The sequence below is a fragment of the Crocodylus porosus genome, unplaced genomic scaffold (assembly GCF_001723895.1).
Source record: "Crocodylus porosus isolate Cpor-Errol unplaced genomic scaffold, CroPor_comp1, whole genome shotgun sequence".
In the NCBI taxonomy this organism is placed as follows: domain Eukaryota; kingdom Metazoa; phylum Chordata; order Crocodylia; family Crocodylidae; genus Crocodylus; species Crocodylus porosus.
The window spans coordinates 20,985,187-21,008,293 of record NW_017728914.1 but is presented as its reverse complement, the minus strand read 5'-3'; the positions used below and the strand labels follow the sequence as shown (position 1 = coordinate 21,008,293).

The 23,107-nt window shown below is 44.0% G+C and overlaps 1 protein-coding gene and 1 long non-coding RNA gene across 2 annotated transcripts in view; one reads left to right on the top strand and one right to left on the bottom strand.

Moving 5' to 3' along the window:
* Positions 1–1,431, bottom strand: part of CPEB4 (cytoplasmic polyadenylation element binding protein 4) — a 78,141-nt gene extending 76,710 nt beyond the window's left edge. The window contains exon 1 of the mRNA XM_019534966.1: positions 980–1,431. The gene's annotated coding sequence lies outside the window, so the exon portion shown is untranslated. The remainder of the gene's footprint in view (positions 1–979) is intronic.
* Positions 1,432–2,250: 819 nt separating this feature from the next.
* LOC109310022 overlaps positions 2,251–23,107 on the top strand; it is a 28,759-nt gene continuing 7,902 nt past the window's right edge. Inside the window, exon 1 of the long non-coding RNA XR_002101119.1 lies at positions 2,251–2,416. This is a non-coding gene — a long non-coding RNA (uncharacterized LOC109310022). The remainder of the gene's footprint in view (positions 2,417–23,107) is intronic.

The following is a 23,107-nucleotide window of genomic DNA, read 5'->3' as shown; positions in this document are numbered from 1 at the left end:
TCTTTCCTCTGCAATCCTATATCCTCTGTTTCCACCTGTGAAAATGGATTTGTTTACATAAAGTGAAAAGCATCATTGTTTCTGACCTAGTAATTACAGGGTTACCGTTGCCCCTTTTGTTTATCATTTTGCAACCTATGCAAGCCTGTCTGAATTTTAAACACTATTTTCCTCTGTACTTTATGAGTCACTCTATTATTATTATTATTATCCTTATCATCAGATTCAAAGTTAACAAGCACTTCTGTCAAGAAGTGACAGACCTGCCTCTAATGTATGGCTGTTGAATAAATAGGTTGGAAAGGATAGCATCAACAGCCTGATTTTCATGCAGGCACACCCTGCAATGCAAAAGGACAAGTGCAGCTCAATGAGTGGGTTGTGAGCAGAACTTCCAAATGCTAGCATCAGTCCTTGGGCATGACAGACATGGTTTGCTGTTATTAGCTGTCCAATGAAGGCTTCTCCCCAGGTGATATATTGATGGTGTCAGCTGCCCAGGAGGACTGGCATCATTTTATACAGCCTCTTTAAGCTAAAACTGCCAGATAATACACAGAGATTGCAATAATGACATCTAATTGCAAGGAAGAGTAGTTCACTACACAAAATTAGTAGTGTCTATAAATATGAGTGTTTAACTACTGGAAAGGAAGCTGCTAGCTTTTTGGGTTGCTGGAGGTAAATCAAGAGCAAGCAGTTGGGTTCTGTAGTTCCCAACAGGAGTGATTTCTTTGAATTGCAACCTAAGTTTTGTGGATCTTTGCAAGAGATTAAGGAAGGAGGTATGCCAGCATTTTAAAAACCAATCACTTTTAGCCATGAGAGAATTTCAAATGACTTTGAAAATCTTTATCCTCCCCAAATGTCCAAAACGGAGATGCCATCTCTGTGTCCTACACATCATCAGCCTCAAGTTCCTGCTAAGAAATACCAGTACAGAAACAGCATCCACTGCAAGACAAAAGATATTACTTACTATGGTTTCCAGCGATAGACAGACTGGAATTATGACAGGTATTTCTAGAGCTCTTCAACATATATATCCTTATTGCACAGATTAAATATTTACCTATGGGTTTAGCAGGGCATTTGTAATATCTAGACTTACTCAAACCACAAACCTAAATATTTGCAGGTTTAAGTCAGTTCTTCATCCTCCAGCAATAGATAAAGTGAGTACCAGCAGCTTATTTCATAGAGGTCTTTTGGACACAAACTTTAAAAGTCTATATTTTAAAAGTTTTAGGTGCCAAATTCCATCTTCAGATATCTAACTACCTTTTAAAATCCAACACAAAGTTCCTGTCTACTCTGCTTTGACATTAAACTTCCCATGATACTTTGTACAAAAGTGAGGATTTATGCTAATATTCTTTCTTGTTCCTTTCTCCACATCTCCAAGGGTACAAGATTCAATGTGCCAATTTTCTCTACCAAGGATATAGCTGCAGTTCAGTGGTTAGGTATATATCTAGTACTTTATCCTGAAAAAGCCTTAGAAGGAAATTACATTTTAACTGTATAAAGTATCATAAATAATCATTAACATATAATGGGTTCATCTATGGAGATAGCTAACTTAAAAGGAGGAATTCCATGAGCCATCTCTCCTGGCACTTTTAGACAATGCTAGCTGGTGATCTTCAGGGGCACTTTCTATAGGGGAGGACCACCTTAGAATCAATCCTCAGGGGCACAAGCCCCTTGACAAGCTCCTTACTGCTAAGCTAAAACATGAGGGGGAATGTGCAGCTCTCTTCAGAGGATTTGATTTCCTACCCGGCTTTCTAAAATCCTTCTTCTGACAGTTCTGACTGCAACACATCACCCAATAAATGTTAGATTGTGACTCAGGTCACAGTAAAAATTGAGAGCAGCTGGGGTAGAGTAAAAAAATCTGTTTGCTTACTTTACTGAGTCAAAAATAACCTTAAGATTTGTGGTTTATTTGGATTTAATAAAGCACCTATCCAAACTTGTGTTGCTGTATAAATGATAAAGCGCAACAAAGGGTAGATAACTTCAATGCAGATGGCAAGAGCTCTGCCAAGCAGCACATATTCTCCAAATAACAATACAAGAGAGTATATGACAAACATAACATCAAAATAAAACAGTAACTTAATGTGATCAGCCCACATTAACAAAAACCCAGGATCTCATAACTAGCCATCTTCTAATCTTTTACCCCACTCATCCTAGAAATGCTCAGGCAATTAGATGTGCCTTGCAATATGGCCTGAAAGTTAACAAATGAGGACACTGTTGAGCCAATGGGGGTAATGAGTTACAGAGCTGAAAACAAACCCGGATGGAAAATGCCTTGCATTCAGCTCCTTCTTTTAAACCATGGGACTGTCAATTCTAGAACGTCTGCTGACTGCAGCTGTCATGGTATCATCTAGGAAGAAAGGTGAGCCCTCTATGAGTCAGCACAGAAGCTTTAACTGTTGACACTGTGCAGCATTGTCCCTAACCTTAGGGGAAACATCAGGCTGATGCTCCTGTTTATTAGTGTTGGAGGTGCTGGCAGATACCAGGGTGTAGGAACAAAAAAATGTGGGGTATCAAAGGTGCACAAACCACTTGCTTCTCACAGACTATTCCTGTGAGATGGTTATGTCTTGTCCATAAAGAGTCTGCAACCCCACTAAAAATGTAAATATCTGAAATAACATGAAATTAATCAATTTACATTTGAAGATTAAAATAACAGTATCATGATAGAAGTGATAATTTAGAGATACTTCCTTACTTAGAAGACTACAGAAGTTGGGAATTGAGAGATGGTCCCTCAGTTAGGGTACTCAGTGAGAAAGAGAGACAAAGGGTCTGCAGAGGTTGCCTGCTGTTCCACAATTAAAGTTTGTTTAGTTCTTCTTATTCATGTACGCCTACATTTATTTAACCCGCTGATCACCACACCTACTGTGTGAGGAGTGGTATGTCTGTTAGACTGAACTGAGAAGGGATCGGAGAAGGTAAGTGAATGAGGTCCATATGGGTCTCTGCACAATAATTTGGGCCTAATGAGATACAAGGCTACTGATGTTCAACATTGCTAGAGGCAACAGAAAAATCTGAAGAGAATCAGTATCAACATTTTTCTCCCAACCCTTGCTTCAAAAATGGCTGTGCTTCAAAAATGGCTGAGCTAATATCTCTAGGCAACATAGGCGCAGTGTATTTTACAAGAAGAGAAAATTCTGTTTTCAGAACAATTTTCAAAGAGCACACAAAGTATTTTCTAGGTCGCTGAGAAAACCCAAGAATTCATTTCTATCCTGCTGCAGCTGCAATTGCTGTTTGCTAGCTCATATCTCAGATCCATCACTGCAACAGGAAAGTGTGATTTTATAAACTCAGTAAAGCATTTAAATCTTGTGTAAAACACATTATACATGTTAATAGTTTCATTTGGCAAGACTGCCTTCACCATTTTTCTGTGATTGCGTTAAGGTACTGTATATTGATATCTTCTCATATGTTAAGCAACCCCTTAATGGACTGCATTGCCTGAGAGCGTTAAGTCTGTACGAAAAAAAGCATCACTGCCCAAAAAACTATTTCACATATAGTAATTTTCTAATATTAATGAACACTATAACGTACCACTGTATTTGCCAACCTTGAAATGTAGCAGAATATATTATTTGTATGTAATTTGCTTTAGAATGATCTGACACTGCAAAAATGCCTCCAGGTTCCACAGCTCATGTAAAATATAATAAAGACATAAATAATTTAGAAGAAGAAATAGGTAGTATTATGACAGTGGTGTTGTTCATGCTGCTATACTTAAAAGTCTGGCTGTGCAGCTGTTAGAAACTCTTATTTTCACTTGGGAATAGCATTTTTCTTTGGAATCAAACTGGGCAAGGGAAAATCCCATCAAAATTCAGATTTTTTAAATGTAAATTTGAAGAAAGTCAGCTGCATGTTCAGAGATGAAATGACAAAGCAAAGAGTGCTCTACTTATCTTCGGTGTTTCTATGACTCCTATCATCTCACTGTCTTATCTAACCATCATTGTTTGCACTGGGTCCCCCAAGCACAGAATCTCTTGATTTCTAATTCTAGCTGAGATACCATGCCTCCTAGTAGGCATGGGTTTTTTTTGTTTTGTTTTGTTTTGGGGATTTTTTGGGGGTGGGGCGGAGATTTTAGCAAAAAACCCTAAATGAAGGGAAGGTGAATGGGAGAGTTTTTAACCATGTTCCATTCGGTAAAGTTAATGGGAGTTGAGCCCTTTTATGCAAATAGAGAACTAGATCCTCAGTCTTCCTGTTTCCCCACCTACCAAACATGAATAATTAGTTATTTAATTCCTGTTAATAAGACAGAAATGCAGCACGGGTGTTGTGAGACTCAATTAGTCAATTTTTGTAAAGTGCTAGAGTGCCTAGGTGCTAAGTATAATTGCTAATTCAGTAATATCTTCGTTTCTCAAAATAAGAAATCGTTGGAGCCCAATCCATTATAAAGTGGGATAGTGCCTTTGGGTATTTTAGAAGGGCAAAAAGACAAATTGAAAAGCACCAAGTCATTCATTTCAAAGTGCATTAAAGCATGCACTACCATGTATTCTGATGAAAATGTTCATCAGTTTTTTTACTCAAAAAAAGATTGAATGTATTCCTGGATTCTATGTTCTCAAAATATTCACTAATGTTAGACAGGAGAACAGCAATGGCTTCTTGCTCTGAATGATCCCCACCAATGTGTTCGGGCCACTGTGGTAAATCTATTTGAAACTACCAAACACTAGTAGAAGTGGGAGACTGAAAAAACAATTCAGAAAAAAGCAGGAAGAAAAATAATAGTAAACATCCACTGCAGGGGAACCAAAATTCACTTGACATGGTCTCACAATGGGGCCTGTGGGTATTTTGCTTCAGAGGTACAAATGCTCTATCGTAATCTTAGTGACCAGGCTGCTCAGTGTAAAATGGAGCACTGCTTGCTGGAATCTGCAGTGTCCAGGCTGCATCTCCGTATTCAAAATGAGAGCCATCACAATCTGCTCCATTTTATGCAAATTAGGTGCAGCTCTTTGGCTCTTGGCATGTTCCCAATGCAGCCCTCAGATGAGCATAATTCCACAAAAACTGAGTTAACTCTCAGATTGCAGTCATTCCTTCTTCCCCAGGACTCGTGGGTGATATAGACTAGAGTCCTCTATTGGGGGACTTCACAGAGAACAAGCATACCTGTACATACCTAATAACCAGCAGTACATATCTGCAGCAGGGAATGTGTGAAGAACAGCCATTCAGCCTTAAACTCTCAATTCACTGGCTTTTGGGTTTGATGCTTTCTAGGCTAGAGCAGGGGATAGAGATGTTGCATATTTAATGCTCCCCTCTTTCTTCCTTGCAGGGGAAAAGAGGGTGTGTATCTATTGGCATAGCAGAATGAACTCGTGCTTTCCAGTTTTTCCCCATGTTAGGAAATAGGTCCTGTCTCATTACTGGTGACAGCACATATTGGTAGGTCATAGAGCAAAGGGAGAGCCTTGCGTAGAACAGCTGGGGCCCAGAGCCAGAAATCTCATTAAAGTAAGCTGCTGCTATTTCCAGCCTGTAATAGAGCTTTGCAGCTTGATTATATTCAGTGAAAGCAGGTCATTACAAACACAGTGCTTTTTGCATATTATCTAAATTGAAATAATAATATGTTCCCTCCTTTCATGTGCTATATTGATAAATCCCAACTTATGAATGAAACATGTTGATTAGTTAGTTAAAAATAATTAGTTCCATATTATGCCTCCAAGTTTAAGTCTTGATTAGTGCAAACAAATAACTTTTCTTGATAATAAGTCATTTACAGATTATTCTTTTAAATGGAACACACAAGCATAAGAACTATCTAGTGAGGGAAATTATGATGCCACTGGATTTCTTTCCTTGCTCTTTCAGCTGAAATGAAATGTTATTTTTAGAACCTGATAGGAAAATGAAATCTACATAGGACTAAATTCTGATCTTATTTACTGCAGCATAAATCCAGATTGACTCTACTGGTAATGGTGTAGACAGAACAGAATCAGGTCTGCAAACCTCCTTTTGAATCCCTCTTTTTAGACCACCGTTCACGAAGAGCAATTATGACACATTCACTGCATATATTGGCTGAAACTCCTTCTGCTTTAGCTGCTTATTACTTAACTGTCATTGAAATATCTTCTGATCTTAGCTGTAGAGTGGGAAATACACAAGGATTGCTTTTTCTTTTTTAATTGTGATAGCCTTAAGCAGCTCTTTCAATGATTTATTCTTTCTTTTTAAATAAGGAAAAAAAACCCAGCATCAACATTTTTCTTAGGTCACAGTTGAAAAAAGCACTTAACCACATGCTTAAGTCCCATTGAAGTCAACAGGATTTAAACAAGTGTCTAAAGCTTAAGCAGTGTCCTGAATACTGATGCTTTCTGAAGTGGAGCCTAAGTCTGTCATGCCTAACTCTCCCAGGCATTTCTCATCCTAGAAAAATAAAGACCCATAAATATCCACCAGTGTAGTTCCACTGGTGCCAGGTTATAATGTTGATAAAACTCTGGCATTTTTACTGCCACAGAATGAGACACAGATTTGCCTGTGCCACAGATCTGCCTCTGCTGTTGCTCCCAACTGTGAAGCTCCACCAATGGAAAATGATGGGCCTCAATTACCCTGGTGTACAGAAGTAGCTTTATTTCGGGACTGCACATTAATGTTCAGCAGTTTGCCAGAGTGTGAAAAGCCAAACTCGTACAGAACGTGAACTTCAGCATCCACGTCAGACCATGGTGATTCTGAGATCGGTACATAATCTGCCATTTCTAAATGCATTCTTAGGTGGTTGACAAGAAAATCTTCCAAAGACAAAAACAATATATGGAGGTGTCAGTTTGTTTAAATGAATGTGTGCAAGTGAAAAAAGTTGGACTGAAAGAGTGAAATGTTGGGTTGGACTCCATGACATATATGACAGGCCCATTGCTTCTGTTCAGACAGCCAACAAGTGGGGTGTGACAGTAGCACTTGTGCTGTGAACACCCATTTGCTAAGATTTGAGACCCTCGACTTACTGTTCACATATACTGAACAACCCGAAGGCAGAAATGACTTTCAGTCGCTGCTGAACTGCGAGGGAGTTGAACCAGTGACTAACCGGTTAAAAGCTCCTTAAACCATTACCAGTCTTCTCTCAAGGCGCTTACAGAGCTTTGGCAATGGGACCATAATATCTAAATGCTTTTAAAGCATTCAGTCCTTTTTTAAAAAAAAATGCCTTTATAAAAGCAGATATTTTGGGCCTATTTATGACGCCACATGCAAATCAAGATTCACCTCACTGAAGTACATAAAACTGCACCAGTGTAGACCCACATGATATTAGAATTACGCCCGTATGCCAGGCAATTAAACAACCTAGCAAAAAATGCTTTATTTACCCCGAGAATTAAATGATCTGAAGGAGTCCATATGATTGAGGAGGAATGTTTGAATTTCTTAGAGGTTAAAATGGCATGTCAGGTAATCAATAAGTAGATGACATAAATCTGTCTAAACTGCAAGTCATTCATAGGTCAGGGGAACTGAAATCACTTTATGTATTGGCCTGGAAAAGCAACTTTATTTGCAATAACAGCATTATGAAACACTTGCACAAGCTATATGCTAATGTGGAGCCTGCTTTAATAGTGAGGTGCATAATGGATGTTTTATTATTCTATGCGTTTTCCTTTTCAAAATTAACAATAAAACCAAGTGCAAAATTAGAGCTTGATCCTACTGAGAACTTTGACTCCAATTTCCCTTGAACACAACAGTAACAAGTGCGTGGGCTTGTACCTACTTCTTTCTACCCAAACCATAGCACTGCATTTGAATCACATCATTATGATGTTTTTTGATTTCAAGCTGCAAAAACCAGGATTCTGGGGACAAAATTCTCCTTTGTTGAAACCTGCAATAGAAATCTCTCATTTACATGGGCAGAGATCCCATTAATGGTAGGAAATTCTAGTTGCAAAAATGCAAAATACACAGTGCAGGACCCTGGGGTAAATTGGAGAAAACTCCTAGGTTATAAAAATAGGTAGGGATTTCCTTATTGAGTTCAGACCACTAACAATAAAAGACTGCTTGATGGGGCTCAGACTCAGAAAGGTGAGCCTTGAGGTAGGGACTTTTCTACAGTAAAAACAAATGCTTTCAAGTGTAAATCAACTGCACAAAAGTTGCGTGCCTTGAGTCACTCCCGGGCAATGTACAGTGGCCTTTGAGACTGCTCACAGGCCCTGCTAGAGGAGAGTACAGGCAGAACTGAAAGTAGGAGAGAAAGGAGGAAGAAAAGATTTCCTCATATTGTCCTCTCCTCATGGGGTATAAAATAGACCCAGACCTTCTGCCACTCAGGTAAGGGGGTCCTAAAACTGCTCTGGATAACCATCAGGCATAAGTTAAAGACACTGATTTAATCAGAGTGTAATTGTGAATAGCTCAATTTGACTTCAATGAAGTCTCCCATTTGTGCCACCTTAATCTTGCTTTATGCACGTTCGCACTGGCATCGAAAGGAGTTATACGACTGTAGAGTGAGGGGAATGAAGCCCCTCAGTGTCAGCTTCAGTTCTGAGTGAGTGGGTTGATTTTATCAGGTTGTCGCATCCCTTTAGTTTCCAAACCCTTGCCTTTGATTTGTAGGATGGCATGCTATAAATATCTGTAATGGAACAGATTACATCAGACATGATAGTGTTGCCAATCTTAATACTAAACTCTGCAGCAGTCAGAAGTATTGCTCAAAGGACTATGACAAGAATTCAGCACAGTTTATGTTTGTATTACGAGGCATAGAATAAACCAGGATGGTTTCTGGTAACTACTACTACTTGTCAGAAAAGAATGGCACAGAGGAAAGCAGCGTCACAGTGTCAAGGTTGTTTGTTCTCAAAACTGAGAGCTGAGCAGTGCTTCCTCCACGTGGTACTGATGGCTGCTTTAATGGTGGAGTCACAGAAAACAGAGATGGAAGGAATTAGGAGAGGTCATCTAAGTTCATCTCCTGCCCAAGGCTGGATTGACTATACCTAGAGCAAGAAAGCTTTTAAAAATATCAGTTTGGCTCTTCCATACCTCACTGACACTGCTTCAAAGACATTTTCCATTACTCGGCTAAGAGCCTGAGAGGTCTTTGTGCATCTTTGAGGGACTGGAGTTTCAGGAGAAAGTGTCCAACTACAGAACTCACTCCATTGTGTGCCCCACCAGGACCTGAGCAGCCACCTTCCAGGCACAATGCAAGATACATATTTGCGATCGAGCATATACTGGATGACGAACTGTCGATAAATTATTTACTGTAGTTGGCTGAGCTAATCCAAGGGCTGTTAAAAGTTTTGTTGGGATCATACAATGATGAAAGAATGCTGAAGGTCTTAACGCTGTCATTTTTTCTATGGTGAGGAGTTCAAACAAATGTATGGGTATAATTCATTAACTTCCAGATGCCATGGCAGTGATTGCTTCTTACAAAAAGATCAGTATATTAGCACAGGTTTCCCTTGCTTTATGCTGTACATGTGTTCCTAACTCGAATTCACATAAAGGGAACCCACTTTACAATGTAACAAATAGGGATACGTTCCAAGACCTTGACTGTACTAACCCCCAGACCCATGTCTACCACTTTTACAAGACAATTTTGGTGCTCACCAAAAGCTGACCGTGCACACAAGCACAGGGCACTGTTATAATGGGGATGGCAACTACAAAAACATGTGTTGCAGACAACGAGCAAGGAGTACAGATCCACACAGGAGACTATATTTTGGTGCATGTCACTCCCACAAAGCACCTGACAGTGGGCTTCCACCACACTGACCACATAAGAGTGAATATAACTCGCATATAATGAATTTTTGGTATAAAAAGGGTCATCGCACATACAGAACCCACATAAAGCGAGGGAAACCTGTATAAGATAAAAATTCATATAGAGAGAAAAATGCAGGTAATGTTAGGGAAAGATAAATCTGTCTGAGCAAAAGATAAACCACCCCAAATTTTCATTTAGCTTGAGTAAAGCAAAACACATTGGACACTTTTTAAAGGCTAAATAGATACAGTTAGCTTTTCCAACTACTTTTCATGAATCTTGTCAGTTCAGACTCCTAATTGATCATTCTAGGTCACTGCACAGTTCTCAATGCAAATCCAGGCCAACTAGGACCTAGGTTATCCTGGAGATGACAGAGAAAAGTGTGCTTTTGTTTGATTTTTCAAAATGAGATGCAGGTAAATTTAAGCAAAACTTCAAAATCACTGAATATTCATCTGACCCTCTTTCTGCTGCACCTGCCCCTAGCAAATGTTCCTCAAGAAGATTGCTCTGAGATCAGCACATCAGATTTGAAATAACTAGATTCAATGGAACACAACCTGGCTGGCAGGAGTCAGCCCTCCATCTTTCCCAGATGGAATACTCAGCGGTTTATTGTTGTGGAGATAGTCAAATAAAAATTGAAATCAGAGAGCTGACTTCTCTATGCAGGAATTAGAGATTCCACACCACTGAGAGAGGATCAGGAAAGCTCAAGTCTCTTTGACCAGAATTTCCTTTTCCTTCACCCGCCATGGTATAGTTTACCTGACTACTGCCTCCTACCCAGAGATGGTTGCTTTTCGGTAGCACTGAATGCATGTAATTTGCAAAGTGCTCTGGGATCCTGTAGATGAAAGAGCTAGGACTATATAGTATATTTTAACATTTACAATTTCTGATGTATATTTTGATATGTGGGAGCAGATCTACAGGTTTTGCAGCTTTACATCAGCTGAAGATCTGACACACAGTTTTTATTTAAAAATTGGTTCCCATAGTGGCATCTACCACCCTGCTGAAAATTGACCCTGTCCCTGTGACCAAGTGCAAATGGCAACCTTATGTTTACACCTACCTTTAACACAGGAGCAACGCTAGAATAGAGCCTTGCTGTTTACTCTTTGAAGGGCAAACAGGTTGCTTAAACATATGCATTCTTCCTGCTGCTAGACCCAAATGGAGGAGGACAGCAATGAGTTTAACAGGTCGGACTGAAGTTCTTTCAAGCACAAGGGGAGCCACAGGCTGAAACTCCATGCTCAAAATGAGCCTCCCCCTGGGAGTACATTGTTGTGCTGTCTTGACTTTGCTGCAACAGGTGGAATTTATGACAGGTCTCAGGATTAATGCTTTCAGGTTGACAGGACAGCTCAGCGTTACATTCAGCCCTGCCTGCATAACAGCTTATGTCTTGCATCTGTAGCAAGTCTTAGCCATTAGGCTCCTAGGGATGCAGCACTGCCCATGATCCCATTAGTCAGTGGCATGGTAGCCACCAGCAGGGGACTCAAAAATGTCAGTGAACAATACAGCTGAGTCAAGAAGACACTGCTTATACTGCTTTACTTCAGGTTTCAGATCCAGATTCAGGCTGAGGGACAAATAAGCCTTTGGACTCAGGTTCGACCGTGCCAGAACCTGACAAAAGAAACGATTACCTGGGCCCCACCTGGAATGGACTTTTTAAGCACATGGTTGGAGATTAAAACCCAAGCAAAGGGGTTGGGATTCAGGTGCCAGCTTTGCTCAGCTGCTAAAGTATATGTGATTTGAAACATTATGGCCAATAATGGGAATGTAAGGTTAACGCATCCCCTGTACAAAAACAGTCAGTTAGAGCTGCACCCTAAGCAAAGCCAGGGGAACCTTGACAAGGCAGAATAGGGTTTGCTATGCTGAGCTGACACAGGTGCACTTGTGTTGGTCTGCCTTTATCCATACTGGGAAACCCACATGGCTAGTGTGTGGGTAAAGAGCTGGATGGAACCCAAGAGCAGCTATGAGCAGTAACAACAACCATTGTTCTGGTCACAGCATTGAAGAAGCCCTATAGTGAGGGTCAACACAGCATTTAGCCTTTGGCAAATAATGTTCCCCGAGTGGAATGCCTGCATATTTCTTGCTTTATGGTTTAGGAACAAAAAGCTGCACAGTCCTCTCTCCCTATGGTGCAGACTGTATTTCAGCTGATGTGTGTGCATTGCTGATTCTGCTGAGCAAAAGAGAGATCTGCTGAGTAAGAAATTATTAAAGGGAAGCAAGAGCCTCATTGTCTTCGGGTGATGTCAGTAGGGCCCTTATCAATAATGGAACAGCTTTTCCAGGAACACAATCTAGAGAGACCAGAGCCTGTGCTGCAGTGTTGCCTTTTTAGTGTAATGTTCCAGGAAGGGCTGCTCTCCAATGAGGCATTATTGTGCCATTGCTTTATACTGCAGGCTCATGTAACTGAGAGCTGCGCTAGTGCCGCATCTGATACAGAGCCTCCCTCCCACACATTGTCACACTTGGAAGCATCACAGGCTTGAAATAGGGACACTTTTGGAAAGGGAGCTTGTTTGGGAGTGCTGCAGAGGCTCACTCCCAGCAGGGAGGCTGAAAAGAGAGAGATGGATCTTTCTGACACTCCCTGAGACCCTCGGCACTGACCTCTTGAGAGGGAATAAAGTGGGAGGTGGGAGTCTCACCCCATTATTGTCACAAGGGGTTGGCTCAAGGAACAGTGGTAATGCCACAAGCTGCCAAGGCAGTGAACCCTGAATATGCACTTAGAGGTGCTTGGAAGGTTCCTTAGAGCGCTTGGCAAAAATCCCACCAGCTAATGGATAAGTCAAAGTGATTTTGTTCTTTCCCTGAATTGCTTCTGCCAGAGATCAGTTTTCTCAGGAGTCATAAAAATCCATTTCCCTCAGGAATGGATCAGATCCCATCCCATCAGATCAGAGGATTGAACAGGCCTTACCCCACATGTACATGCACATTCCAAATTATATAAGCTCATTGCTGTGATCTCCTAGCAACAGACTCAGTGGGAGAGATTTCATCCCCCACTACAGACCTAATGCACTGCTTTATTTCACAGAGGGGAGGCATCAAACTGTACCACAAGGATCCAGGGAGCATCCTTGCAGTGTGGGTACAGCACAAGGCTACCACAAGCATCTCTACATTGCCCCCTTCTCAAGACCTCACACAGGGGCCATGCTAGAGGGCAGGAGGGGGTATTTTGGGGAGCAGGAGGAAGAGTCTCCATAGGTAATACCTCTAGACAGTTTAGGCTGCTCCAAATTAAAGTAGCCCATAGGCAGGAACCTGAGTTGCTGCCATGAATAAGGGCATCACAAGAGTTGCTTTAATTGATGCTGGGGCGTTTCAGCTTGTAGAGCAGCCCATGATCTTTAGGATGCAAAGCAATCAAGATGGAGGCAGGGCTCAGAACAACTCTCATGGAAATGAAGCACAATTGCAAGAATCCTCTAAAATGATGAGACCTCCAGCCGTCAAATCTCAGGCTTTCTTGGTCCCTCCACTTCAGCCTCACTGAAAACTTCTGTTGCCTCTGCTTCCCACCCCTTACCTACAACGGCTCCTGTCCCATCCCTCTCAATATCTCTTCTCCCTTCCTTGGCTTTTCCTTAAAGCTAATCCTCCCCCAGCTAATGGCTTTCTCATCTACTACTGTTGTATTTAGACTGTGAGCTCTGAAGACAGGGATTGTCACTTACTCCATGTTTGTACAGCATCCAGCACAGTGAGGCCTCAGTTGTGACTTGCGCCTGAAGAGCCAGTGGCACAAAAATCAATAAAGCCCCCAACTGTACAAAAATTACTTCAGCTCTTTCAGAGAGTGACTGCAGTGTTGAACTGCTAAGAACTAGGCTGTGTGCTCCAAGAAATCATGAACACCAGCTGTGACATTCAGTTATTCACCTCTAAACAGGGTTTGAATTACAGGGTGGGGACTCAGGAAGGCTGAGCCCCCCCATAAGAGACGAGAGGCCCCCTAGCAGCCGGGCAGAAACTGCTGTTTAGCATGGCAGAAAAGCAGCCACTCCCTGTCATCGCTGCCAGGCACTTTTTGCTGTAGCCACCCAGAGCCCGTGCCCAGGCTGCCCTGCAGCTTCTCTCTGCCACTGCCTCTGCTCTCCCCAGGAGTCAAAGTGTAATTTGAACCCTTCCCCTAAATTTTATGCACATTAAGAACCAATTATAGTCTCACTTATGCCCTTTTTCTCCAAGTATAACTCAGTTGACCCCAGTGCATTACTTCTAATATACACCAGTATAAGTAAAAGGAGAACTGATCCCCAAAATAACCTTTCAGTGTATGATTCAGGAATGAACTGGTCCTGATTCTGGATAATGCTGTGCTACAGAGCTCCATATCTGGATCTGAACTTTGCAGCTCAGCTCTGTTTCCAATGGCAATGAAAGATTCCATATCCTCTGGACCCTTTGTACGCTGTATCTTGTTTCCAGGTTAAATTACAGAGAGCATTGCTCTATTGGCTTTTGTGGCCAGACTCTTCTTCCTCTGCTAGCTAGGTTTTCAGCTTCAGAATATAACTAATTTATCAGCTACACAGAAAGTAGCAGTTCTCTGTAGAGAGCTGTTTAAAAATTTGGTAGAAGGATATGTCAATTTATTTGGAAGCACCAATGCCTATTCATATTGTCAGTACTGGAAATGTTATCATTAAGGTTCAGAGTTAACATTAGGTGCATTGACTGGAGCAGTTTGATCCTCCCTGATGTCTGGGTTCCAGACTTACCCAGGCAGATGTCATTGCATTGAATATACTCCGCTGATACTGTGAAAACTGTTTTGCATCTGCCAGGCTACACACCTATTTTTAAAAGAAAATTTAGATTTCAGAACACAAGACCCAGCCTCTAAGTAGAGGAGCAACATTCCAAGCTGTGATGACCCAGCCCATTTCATCCCTTTGTGCTGAGATTTTATAATACGATTATTATAAACTAAACAGAAACATAATTATAAGCTAAAAAGATCTGGTTTACAAAACACGCCGCTATCTGTAGTGGTCAGATAGCCCCCTTCCTATAGTATCTGACTCTCTCAGAATCCCTAATCTGATGATACAGTTGTGATCTACAGAAGTACTACTGTGGCCATTTTACAGCTGAATCTTTGAGGCACATACCATATTAGCAGTATACCCAGGGGCTGGGGTGACATGGGTGCTAAGGTACGTGGTTGATAGCCCAGAAGTTACAAGTTCAAGGCCGTAACAGAAGCGTTCATGCTGCGGCCCTGTCAAATTTCAATGAATCTGCAAATTCTGCTAAATATCTGGTCACAAGGACATGAAAAAGGAAAGCAGCATACCCAGAAAGGATGGGGCTGAGTATACCCCATCCACCCAAGTCTGCTTATATGGTCCAGATCCAGAAGTTCACTCATATACTTTCTGCTCCAGGCTCATCCCCAGCACCCAATCTCAAGTCCTTGGACTCCAGGGAGCCTAAGAGCAACTAATGGGAATGATCTCAGAACTGTCCCACTGATGAACTTCCACGTTTGAAGCACATCAGCAAACTTAGGTGGGTCAGAGATGCACAAGATGTACTTGGATCCAGCCTCCCTGGCCACGTCCAGACAAGCATGGCCATGCGGTATGTGGCAGCGCAGACATGTCTGCGGCACCGCATACCACACATTCAGCTGTTCTCCATGGTGCAAGGGAGAAAGGGATATCCAGAGGTCAAAAAAACCTATGCAAAAAAAAAAAAAAAATGCAGAGTGGTGCACGCAGGGCAGCCACTCAGAACCAGAGCCTGGCAGGCGGGAGCCATGCTCCAGCAGCCGGCAAGGCTCCAAGCGGCATGATTGCTTCTGCTGCTGCAGCCCCAAAGGGCCCCCAGAACCGCAGATAAGGCTGCTAGGGCCAGCCCAGTGCTGGCCCCCACCAAGGATAAGCTGCCCTGTGCCAGAGGACGCAAGGCACAGGCATTCCCTGGAGACAACAAGTGGCAGCACAAGGTATCCCACTGTTAGCTGTCCCCAGGGAACCAAATGTCAATGCTCCTGTGGTTGTGGCCCCTTTGACTGGGCAAGTCCACACATGCAGGCACATGCACTTGCAGCAGCTCAAGTAGCAGCAGACAAATCTGTGCCAGATATTTGTGCTTCAGCACACATGCCTGAGCATGCACTTTGGTGTGGGGCCAATTATGCCGCTTGGGGCAAACTGACCCTGCCCATCTCCTCCCAGATCTCCAGCCAGGGGGAACTAGAACTGTGCTGGCCCCAGAAGTAAAAGAAGCTGCCCTGGCAAGCTGCAGCAGCTTTGCCCTAGAGTGCCTCTGCACCCTCTACCCACTGCAGCAGTCTGGCAGTCCAACAGCATCCACCCTCTTGGACTTGTGGCCCCATGGCTTTGTGCCTTCCAGACCCAGATGGGGACAACATGGCCACCTGGGCTGTAGCATAGGCATTGCAGCAGAGCCACCTGCCACCTCTGGGTCAGCTGCAGTGGGCCATGGCTGCATAGGCAGCTGACCCAGAGGTGGCAGGTGGCTCTGCTGCAATGCCCAGAGGAGTGGTGCATGCTGCCACCACGTGCACTGCTCCGCTTTTTTCTTTTTCGTGTGACACTGCTGTCATTCTTCCAGTGTCATCTGGGCAGCTTTGCCATCTGGGCAGCTATCGCCCAGAAGATGTGCTCATTGCAGTGGCCTGCTTTGAACTGTCAAAGTGTGTCCCCCTGGTCCCAAATTGCAAATTCTCTGATAAAAATCCCAAATTCTCGTAATACCTAAAATCCCCATTTTTCCAAGATTAAAATGAAATGCCATTATATATATAGGTATCAGTAGGGCAATGTTTTATTGATATATTTACAGTTACAAAGCAATTTGGAAGCCTACCAGTGCCTTAATCATTATAATAAAATAAATTCTAAATAACTATATACTTTGGCTTTTGCTTTTGTTTTTTCTCATAGAAAATCAGAGCTCCCCCTGCCCCCTTTGCTCACTAGGATGCTGATTTAGCTGCAGCTATCCCCAGAGCAGCTTTGTGGTGCTAAGCAGCACTGTATGCTGGTGCCCTGCCCCTGCCCATGCTCTTGCCCCTCACTCCCAGCCCACAGCCCTGCCAGTGCCCCTCATTCCTGACCTGCAGCCCCTGCCCCACCCCTTGCTCCCTCCTCACAGCAGCTCCCTCCCTGCACCAGGACATGAGTCCAGCTGCAGCTGTCCCACCTGCTGCTTTGTGGCTCTGAGCAGTGCCAGCCCTTGCTGTTCTGCTCTCTAAGCCTGTGCCCAGGCCCCAGCAATCCCCATGCGCTTCCTGGGAAGCCCTTGACTGGAGCTCAGGGACTGGGCTAGGCAAGCCCCTTTCCTTCCAGTCCAGACTACCCCTGCACAGGCTACCCTACAGGGGCAGGGGGTTTCCAAGCCCTGCTTTGGCAGCAGCTCCTACACAGAGCACCTCCACTGCCCTTCACATAGCTCTCTCTCACAAACACACCTCTGCTGCCACCCCTGGCCCATCACATACACCCACAGAGCCCACTGCCACCTCCACCCCTCCCAGCAGCCCATCACACCCCCAAAGTGGTTCCCAGGACCAGGAGCCCCCCTGCCCCCCTCAAGCCAGGGTCACATGTCCCAGTACAGGCATGGGCACAGAGCCCATGTGGCTGCAGCTCCCACCAGCAGGTCCTGTCCCATCTGGTGGCTGGGCACGCAGGGTGTGAGATTTGTGAGGGGAATGTGGGGTTTGGGGAGAGGGGGATTGTGATTGGGTATGTGGGCAGGTGTGAGTGAATGTGTGGGGTTTGTTGAGGGATGGGTTGTGGGGGGGAGGGTGTAGATATGTGTTTGGGTTTGTGGGTTTGTGCCTGAAGAGCCAGTGGCACAAAAACCAATAAACCCCACAACTGTACAAAATGTGTTCAGGTTTGTGCACATTCTGCAATTGATTTTTGTGCCACTGGCTCTTTAGGCACCTCAACCACCCTCCCCCGCTTGGCACAGTCTCCACTGGCCACAGCAACAGCCAGCAGTGGGCCCTCAGGGTGCTCACGACCCACTGCACACAGACCACCCCCCAGCCTAAGTCCCAGGGGCTACATGTGGTGCATGGAGCCCTCCCGGCCCGATGTCATGCAAGTCCCCCAGGTTCCCCACAGTGATCCTAATTCCTCACACATGCCCAGACATCACCACAGCTTAACACACAGAATCATCTCCAGCCACAGCTGAAGTCTGAAACAGGCCCAGGTTTCTGTAGTTCTTCAAGGCAAACTCTGCTTTGTGTGTAAAATATGTGGTAACAGTCAGCTCCTGCTGGGAACCAGAAACTTGCTTGTGAATTACAGCTGTAAGAGTTAGGGCTGGTGACAGGATGCTTTACTGGGGCTGGGAACAGGAACACCAACCTGCAGAGATAATTAGGCAGTTGTTGCTAGGAGGCTTCAGAGCTGCTTTCTAAAGTTATCCTAAAGTGATGGCTGCTTTGTTTTGATTTTTTAAAAAAATTTATAGCTGGGTGCAGCTGGCTCAAAATCAGCCTCAAAAGGAACTAGATATTGTTAATCCCCAATTTCTGCTTTTCCGAACAGGGAGACAGAACAGCTACTTTGCTTTGCCTTTAAAATTCAGTAATGAACACAATATATTTGCTGCTCTTTAACATCACTAACATTGGAATAACTTCACTAAAGCCATGGAGTCTATATTTGTATGTATGTCTTCATCTTTAGACCTATATGGATCTACGCACTAAAATTATGTAACCTTCTTCTTTTCCTTCATCCCTCTGCACGTGTACCAACATGGCAAGTTTGGTTTTTATATTCCTTGGTTCCCAAGCAAATAAACACTGTTTATTATGTTCAACATTATTATGTCTGTGCTACAATTTAGATCAGTGACACTCAGTCCTGGCATCTTAGAAGTCAAGTGATCAGACAGTGTGAGTCAAAAAGCCACAACAACATGCAAACCTCTAGGAGAATTGTGCCAGACATAGTCCTATTCACAAGAAAAAAATACAGTACATCAGTTGAGGGAGAGAGACTGTCTGTGACTCCAGGAGAGGTATGCCCAGTACATGGGATAAAATAAAAATTGATAACGTTTTCTGTGAAGAACCTCAGGTAATAAGTTGAAGCACCCAGGAGTATCGCTAATGTAGGTCACTTATTGTCATGCTATAGTTATATACATTTGTTCAATCTCTTCCTACACCATGCTGGACTTCTGCTAAAATAGTAGGAACTAAAGGCTAAACCCCATTTCTCAGTTAAGGAAAATGAGGGAGAAAGACCAATTTCCTCAGAATCAATGCTGATGGGAGGTATTTAACTCACACTGCGTCTTCCTTGCAAAAACTCCCTGTGCTTTTGTACTGTGGGAGTTAAGAGAAGCAGAAATGAAGCACTGCATTTTTCCCTCAATACCAACTATTTCCATGCTGATAATTTTAGCAGAGAAATTATGGAAGAGATGAGAGTAAATCTCATTGAGGGAAGGGAACTGGAGTGACTGTCAAGATAAATGTAAAGGGTAGCAAGGCAAAGAAACATAAAGACAGGGAAATGAGAGACAAAGATGGAAAGGAGGATGGAAAAAGTCCTCAAAGTAATTCCCCACAGAGGGAGGCTGAGTGTAACAGTCAGGTGCTTAAATAGTAATGACAATATCTAAAAGTTGAGTTATTACAGAAGGGCCATATCCTCCCTTTGCTCTTTGTGCAAAGTCTTTGGCATCAGCAAGAGATCTGCCGAGTAAAAAGGTGAATGAGTTTCTTACATATAAAATCCAGGCTACAGACCTTAATTAGGAGTCATTTTGGCCTCCTTCATGGAATAAGTCAGTGGGACAAGTAGATAGTATTTTAATGCCAGAGGAAGCAATGGTGAATGTACTGCCAGCTAAGCTGAAAATTTAAGTCATCTTCAGCCACCTGGGACCTACCTTTCTCTCTGTTCTGGCCCAAATACTATAGAGAGGAAGTAGAAGTCACTGGGGCTGGAAAGCAGAGTTGACTCATTTTTCCCCAAAGACTTCAAGCACAGTTTGTATGTTTGATGTGTTTCAGCAGCAGAAAAATCATTAAGACACATTCAAAGAACAACACTGAAAGCAGACGTGCAAAGGGAGTGAAATCTAATTACTGTAACTGGCCTGGGAAGAGGTGGGAGTGTCCAGTCTGGTGAGGAGCTGGCCCAGATTCTATGCTCCACAAGGCATCACCTATTTAACATGGCTGAAGCATCTGCACTTGACAGAGATCCTCTCCTTGCCTACAAAAAGGACAATTCATCAATGAGAACAAAAGACCTTGGAGCATCCCTCTTTGGCCTTTATTTCCTGAGAGCAGGAGTCGTGAATGATGAGGATGCTGAGGGTTAAAGTAAAAATAAAAAATAAAATCACTGTCTAGGAAAACATAGAGGAACAGGGCAGCTAAATCTCTGGCAAATGAGAATACTCTCGGCATTTGGAGTCCTGATTTACTTTATCTGGAGGGAGAGATAAGGACTCCACAGTACAGCAGCATCTAATAAACGATGCCTGCAGCGCAATAACAAGAGAGAGCTCTTCACTTTATTTATTTATTTTGTTGTTAATTTAGTGCTCCTGAAAGCACGGGGCTTTTTACGCAGCCTATAGCTGACACAGCCGTGTGCTGAACAGGCTGCTCTCTGTGCACAGCTCTGCTAACTAGGTAGATGATCTTCTTCAGCCCTTTCCTGTGGTGTCCAGTGTTTTAATTGTCCTGCCCTTGCCTTTCCCTTTGTACCTCAGCACAGTTAACACCAGGCAGGGAGGCAGTGTTACTTAGTTCATATAGCACTGGTATGGGACTCATACCTCTATTCTGTTCCTGACTCTGCCATGGAATAATCTATGGATGAAAAGGGCTAGTTAAAACCCAGGTAGGATGATAACAACAACAGCAATGGCATTCTGGCTCATAGCATGCATGGTTTAGAGACTTTGGACATGTCTACACATTCATTAATGCATTTTTGCTTACGTGTATTAAACTGAGTACCTCCAATGTGAGGATGCCTATATACGTGCTGTGGGGCTGCTTTGATGCACTCTAGTTACAGTGCCTCAGAGCAGACTTGATTAATCAAGTCCTCTGGAGCATGATAATTACCGCACTCCAGCCAGCCTCTGCTTTGTGTATTAGCATCCCCATACTTCAAAATGGCAACAGGGTGCTTGAACTAAAGCTCATTCAATGAGCTTTAGTTCAAGTGCCCCCTACCACCATTTTGAAGCACGGGGACACTAAGACACAAAACACTGCAGCACTTTAATTAGAGCGGCTCTCAGAGCCACTCTATTTAAAGAGCCCCTCTCCACCCCTGGAGCATGTGTAAAAGTGCCTGAGGTACTAGAAAAAGGCACATTAGCCTATTTTAATGTGTGTTAGTGAAAGCACATTTTCTGTGATACTTTAATGTGCATTAAAATAGGTTAATGAGCATTAAAGCACACCTGTAGACGTGCCCAGTGTATTGTTATAAGACCTGCCATGGACTCCCTGAGTCGCTCTGGGAAGGTCACTTAGGTCTAATCCTCAGAGATATTTAGGCACATAAAGACCTATTAGAATTTGTGCCTTGGTGTTTTTGCACCTCATTTCCCCATCTGTAATATGGAGGTCATAGTACTGTCCTGCCCTAACTCATAGTGTAACCACATAAAAGGGGTGAGGTGCTCAAATGGTACAATAAAAGGCACTCTATGAGTACTTAGGAGAAAAGGGTCATTTCTGTCGATGGAGACTTGCACTGCTGTTCCTCTCCCATGCCTAGACACACAGCTCTGTGTGGCGGAGCACTAGCAGGGTGCTCACCACTCTGGGGCTGTTACAAGCTCTGTAGGAGCATTCTCACGGAGCAGCAGGGAAAAGCCTCCCCCAGGAACCATTTTAAGGGGGAAGGTGGGTGGCAGAGCACATCTGGTGTCTGCCACTTTAAGAGCTGGTAGCAGGTGATACCCCATCTCTGATGAGCAGCCTTTTTAGATCCAGGACAGCAGAGGAAGGAACATCTCCTGGTGGAGCTCCTGCAACAACTAGGAGGTAAGGACAGGAGCTTATGGGGATGGCTTTTAAGCTCTTGGTCCTGGGCATGACTTAAAACTGTACCCTGCTGGGGAAGGGTGGCTTGGTGGTGCTCCTAGTGTAACTGGAGCCCCCAGGAAATGTCAGGCCAGTTACCTCCCCGGTGAAAGGTGAGGAGGGGTGCCTTAACCCCAGCCCCTGCCTTTGGGTGGGTTATTTAACATCAGAGACCATAGAGGGTCAGGCATGTCCTGGGGTGGCACCCGAGCCCTGTGGGGTATAAGACCCCAGAGTGTGGGTAGTGAGGACAGGCACAGCTGCAGCCACCTGAGCCCATGTGGGGTGCAAGACCCCAGAGAGGGAGAGTTGTGGGCCAGGCATGCCGATGATTGGCACCTCAGCCTGCAGGGGTGTCCAACCCAGGCCCCAGAGTAGCGGGCAGAGTACATGCCTCAGTGGAGGTGGAGGTGCAGAGTGGGGTGCAGAGGGGCACCTAAAGGGCTGCACAAGGGTAGCAGTTGTAAGGCCCTGGAGAGAGAGGCGAGTAGAGAACAGTAGTTGAGAGGCCCTGTGAACACAGGGGCATGAGGTAAGGCCTTGCAAGTAAGGGGTGTAAGTTGGGTCCCTGTGAGCAGGGGCTTGAGGATAGGTCCTGCTAGCATGAGGGCCGAGTTAGGTCCAGGTAAGCCTTTGGGCACCTGAGGTTGCAGGTGGGCCTAAGGCCAATTTAGGGGGAGGGCAGAGGAGGAGCCTCAGGTAAACAATGGGGCAAGTTAGGAGCCCCTTGACTGAGAGCAGCTGGGTGAGTGACCCAGCGAGAGACCATAGGCTGAGTCAGACCAGTGTTCTGTAAACCTCCCAGCATTCACTCAGATAAGGGTAGCGGGAGATGCCCAAAAGGCTGCGTGCTTGCTGGCCAGAGAGTGATGGGAATCAAGCCTGAGGACTCACTCCCCTAGGATAGGGCAAGATGAATGTGGCCCCAGGGAAAGGGGGGGTGATATGAGTGAGGCCGAGGAAAGACAGTATGAAAGAGAGTGGGTGAGAGTCAGTGGAGTGAGAGAGGCCTCAGTGAGAGGGAGGTGGTACAAGTGTGGCCCGTAATAGGGCAGAATACAAGAGGCCGAACACTGTGCTGAGTTAGACCCGGCCTCAGGCCAGAACAGAGCACA